Here is a 5,088-nt window from a genome sequence, read left to right as displayed (position 1 = left end):
TTAAAATCTATTCCTTTTACAAAGCATTCACAGCTGTGGTACAGAGAAAACACTGTATTATTTTCTAAGCTAATGTGGAGGGTTTATCTCAAGAGAATTGTCTACATTTGGGAACCTTAACAGATGTGTTCGAGTACCAACACACCCCGCTAGAATGCATTGAGACACTGAGAGATTGCTAAACTCCTCTGGCTAAGGAACAAACAGAAATTTGTGGGGGAGGTTAGGAGTCAAGCAATCCAGGGAGAAGTGTGAAATCCTTGAAGTCTGATGGGTGGCCGGAGCATGAGAAGATACAACCATTGAAAATGCCTTTTTGGTGGAAATGGCAGAAAGGAAGTCCAACCCTTAATTGTAAATTTTTGGCAATGTCGTGCAATGATGTAAACTTCTCTCCAATTTTCAGTAGAGTCTCCTGCAGGCACAGCTTTGAGTCTTTGGTTGCTGATGCAAATGGTGAGGCCAGATGGAGTGGGGAAAAAGGAGAGAAATATAACAAAATAAACATATGATTCTATCTAAACTAAAGAATAGTATTACCAATAATGTTGAAGCTGCCTTTGCAACATTTTACTAAAATAAGCAGCAGATTCCAACAAATTTGAAAGCCTACTTTATTGTGTTTTTATTACCAAAGGCCTAAGATTTTGCTTGGTCTTTGGTGGCCTCCTCTGGAACAGTGAACAGCAAGAAACGATCTCAGTTTGTTGGCGGCAGCAGGAGCAGAGGCGAGGTCACGGGGTCACGCTTTTTAGGCATAGGTGAAGAATCTTAATTTCTCTATACCCTGGCTAAGAAATCACTTGTCATTAGCTTAGTCCAGTGATGCGAAGTTGGAGGCTATTTTTCTTACTGATGTCACATTTTTCACTTCTGTCTTTCTAATCCACCAAGTTACTAATGATATGGAGAAAGGCAAGACCTTGTGCCAGCTTCTGCCCATTGCCTAGGCTTATCTCCTTCCTAAGAGTCCTTATATAGTCAGATTGAGGTCTTCAATCTCTAATATTTAATTTTCTATAAGCAAAGACTCATATTTCAAGATTTGATAAGAGTCTTCAGCTTGGCAATATGAATATGATACCCAGAAGGGACCTATATGTGCCAGGGTCTTGCCAAGAAAGAGATCACATACTTAAACTGGGTAACTGAGGAGAATGTAATAAAAAGACAATTTATAAAGGCATAGGCCGGGCTTAGCGAAGGCTATAGGAGACAGCGTAGCTCCTCAGGGCTGGTGTCGGCTTGGAGTCTTTGCCCCGCTAGGCTAAAAGGAGCAAGGAGAGAGAATTGGACCCCATAGCTGGTGAGAGAGCTGAAGAGAGAAAGTTCTATGACAGCAGCTGGCTTTGGAGAGACAGACACAGACCATCTGGGTAGTCTGGCAGGGAGGTGATTAGAGCAAGGACTCTGACTTCATTCGCCTCTTGTCTTCTGCTGCCTGCTGGTACCTCTGGTTGACTGAACCCAACTAGATGCCTGTGGCAGTCCGCATAGGCCAGTCTCCCAGGGAAGACATCAGGGTGAAAAAAGGTAGAAGAGGATCTGGAGAGCAGACAGAAGAAATCAACATACAGCCACATGATTTTTTCTGTATTTTGAGGCATTATCCAAATAATAGACTGTCTCATATCCAGGGAGAGCACAGGGCTATTAAGCTCTGCTGAATGCCTTTTCCTCCAGTGGGCTTCCTCATGAGCCAACACAAAGGAGTCCTGCCATCTTCTGAACATCTCTAGCACTGTTTGTCTTACTCATTGAACACGACAGATACTGCCTTGTATTCTATGCATGAAAACTTCTCTATTAAATTTTGAGCTCCTAAGGCAGAGTTGGTATCTTGCTTATACAGAGTCCTGCAGTCTGAAAATATTAGATGGAAAATTTCAGAAATAAACAATTCTTAAGTTTTAAATTGCACACCATTCTGAGTACCTCACTTCATCTCATCACGTAGGCATTGTATCATCTCATATTAATAAGATATTTTGAGAGAACGAGACCACATCCACATAACTTTTATCATAGTATACTGTTATAATTGTTCTATTTTGTTATTAGTTACTGTTGGTAATATCTTACTCTGCCTAATGTATAAGTTAAACTCCATCATAGGTGTGTATGTTTTTTCCTACATGTACAGTTCTATCCATGGTTTCAGGCATCCACTGGAGGCCTTGGTACTTTTCCCCCATGGAGAGAGAGGGACTCCTGTATTTGTTTTTTCTAAAATACCTTGCATAATACCTTGTACTCAACTTTTTCCATAAAAAGTTTTTGCATGAGTGTGTGTATCATTGCTTTTTAAAAATTTTATTAAATTTATTGGGGTGACATTGGTTAATAATTATATAGGTCTCAAGGGCATGATTTTATAATATATCAAAAAATATGGAACACTTCACATATTTGCGTGTCCTCCTTGAGGCGAGGTCATGCTAATCTATTCTGTAGCATTGCAATTTTAGTATATGTGCGGTCGAAGTGAGCTTACTGTTTTTGTTTTTTGCAGTGGCAAACCCCAGAGAGCAGCAAGGAAAAAAATTATTCGTGTTTCCTCTTGCATACCATGTGTTTGCCTCGTGTTTTCACTGTTGCTAAGATGGCCCAGTCTCTGCTGAGATGGTAATGACAGCTTTTTTGGCATGATTCATGCCACTGTCCTTCCATGCAGTTTCCAAGACACAGAGTAGAGCAGTGGGAAGAATCATAGAGTTAAGTGGCTTTGGGATGACTGTTTCCCTTGCTCTGACTTCTCTGGCTGTTCACCTGCCTCTTTCCCTGGCAGTTACTCCCAGACTATTCTCGTCAGTTCCTTCCTCGAGTCTAACTTCTCTGTCCTCATTACTCTTTACTTCAGGCTCTTTGCTCAAGCTGGGCAAAGTTGCTTGCTGGCTCCTCAGCATGAAGAGCAAGCATAGTTTGCTTCTGGTCCTTCACACACATCTTGTTAATTAATAATCTAAGGCACTCTCTTTTCGTTTCCCTGGGTTATTAAGAAGTTAGTGTTGCCCTGAGGTTGTAGGCAGAAATCTTAGCAGAATTGAAAGTAAATTACTTAGTTAAGGCATGTTTCCCTAATTTTGCATTTGTGTACTTGAATTTTGGAATCTATAGGTAGTATTGCCGATGTTTCCTTTAAATATTTTAAAATTTAGGTTTATTAGTATGAACTGCATATTTTGGATTTTAATTATGCTGTGAAGCATATTATTTCTCTAATTTCTATTTATTTGTAAATTTTATAAGCAGATAGTCCAATTTTCTATCCAAATGTTTGTGAAACCATAAAAATAGTTAATTTATTATAGATAGAATTTGATCTATTAACCAACACTCTTTGGTTCTCATTATTCATCTAGCTATTAATTCACTTGTAATATTATCCATATCTAATTTTTCCTAATTACTAAATTTATCATTAAAAACTTCAAATGCCTTGCTGCAACCCAAATATAACATTTCACTCTAGGCTGACTATTAGAAAAGGTATTAGGTTAACCTGCATGATTTATTCTTCATAAAGCCAGGCCAGCTCCTAGTCATTAACACATCAATGTTCACACACCCTATTAATGATTTCTTCAAGAACTTTTTTTTGCCAGTGGTTGAAATAAACTTTAGAAGTCTGTCATTTTCAGAAAATATATTTGAAAAATGAAATATTTGTTTCGTTTTTTCTTCAGTCTTCTGCCATTTCTTTTATTTACTACTATGTCTCAAAAGCTGATATCTATCCTGCATTGCACTTGCAAGTCATTTTTTTTTTATTCGGAGGTAAAATTCATCCTGGTTAGATCCACTTGAGCTTATAAAATAAGCAAAAAACTAACCTGATATGAGCTCAAGTCTCATCTCACCAACTTTGGATTTCAATTCTATTTTTAACACATTTATTCCATACTTTTTTGTTTGGAGATTATTCTCCTTAAAGCAAAGATAGAAACAAAATGGGAGATCTGTATTTGTTAACAATGTATTATTGTAGTATAAGAGATGGCCTCAAGTAGTGAGCTTTGTTTTGTTCTGCTTATATTATCTCCCAATTCCCCAAACAATAGCAACAACAAACCCAAAATTCCCATAATCAACCAAGCCAAAATCAAAATTAATAAACAAAGCCATATTAATAACAATCTCCTTCAACCGAAAGGTCTGGTCCTGGGTGGTGAAGGCACCAGGGAGCAGGGCCTCTTATAACTTGACCTCTGAGGTGCCATGGTGGTCATAACTATTCTTGTAGTGTTTATTCTGCTCTTTTTATGTCTGCGCAGTTTTAAAATGTATTTGGATGGCTGTTAAGTGTACTACTAATATTCTTTTTTTGTGAGTTAGTAATAAAATTGTAACTGCTCCAAGAACTTGGACCTGTAAAGATAATAGCAAGTTAGCAGAGAGGTATTCTCTCAGGTCTATTAACCTAATATCAGTTTGATTTGATAATCTCACCATAGTATCATTTACTGGTCAAAAAATTAGCTACTTCTTTTTAATTTTACCCCTCAACATTTAATTCTGTTATTTTAGTTCAACATGATAAAATCCAAATCTTATTTTCAAAGAGTCGTTCAACTATAACAGCTAAGGCATTTAGCATGAAAAAAAAAGTATATGTACAGAAAGGATTATATTATGCTTCTTCATTTGATGTGTGTTGTTTTTGTGGGGGTGGTGGTGTGTGTGTCCAAAGTTTGGCTCTTCACTCAGTGTCGTTGATTTCCATGAGCATTGACCTTGCTGTGGGAAGCCAGTAAAGTCGTGCTTTTACTAAAGATGCTAGAACTCAGCTGCTGAATAGGAGCACTCGCTCCACTTCAATGACTGCATGTATCTTACAATACCTGCAGACACTGGAAACTACATTTTTTCTTATCAAACTGAAGACTGAGCGACAATTTAATAATGTTCTCAAATGAAAGAAACTCTTTTAAGCAGAATTTGATGTTTGTTTAGTGTTCATTTTCTGCTGAAGAAAGCAAAAAGGCTTGATATTACATGAAAGATTGAAATAAATTTTGAGAAAAACTCAACAGCGAGGGTAATTAAATATCAGAAGGGACTTCCTGCTTTGGGGGAAATCAGGTAGGG

At 37.6% G+C, this 5,088-nt stretch overlaps 1 non-coding gene across 1 annotated transcript; it reads right to left on the bottom strand.

Annotated features, from left to right (window-relative positions):
- Positions 1-2,385: 2,385 nt before the first annotated feature.
- On the bottom strand, positions 2,386-2,494 carry LOC111740729. Its single transcript, XR_002780733.1, has one exon. It is a non-coding gene; the product is annotated as a U6 spliceosomal RNA (small nuclear RNA).
- Between the last annotated feature and the right edge of the window lie 2,594 nt (positions 2,495-5,088).

The sequence above is a fragment of the Pteropus vampyrus genome, unplaced genomic scaffold (genome assembly GCF_000151845.1).
Source record: "Pteropus vampyrus isolate Shadow unplaced genomic scaffold, Pvam_2.0 Scaffold67, whole genome shotgun sequence".
In the NCBI taxonomy this organism is placed as follows: Eukaryota; Metazoa; Chordata; class Mammalia; order Chiroptera; family Pteropodidae; genus Pteropus; species Pteropus vampyrus.
The sequence above is the reverse complement of the archived record's forward strand: the minus strand, read 5'-3'. Positions and strand labels throughout refer to the sequence as shown.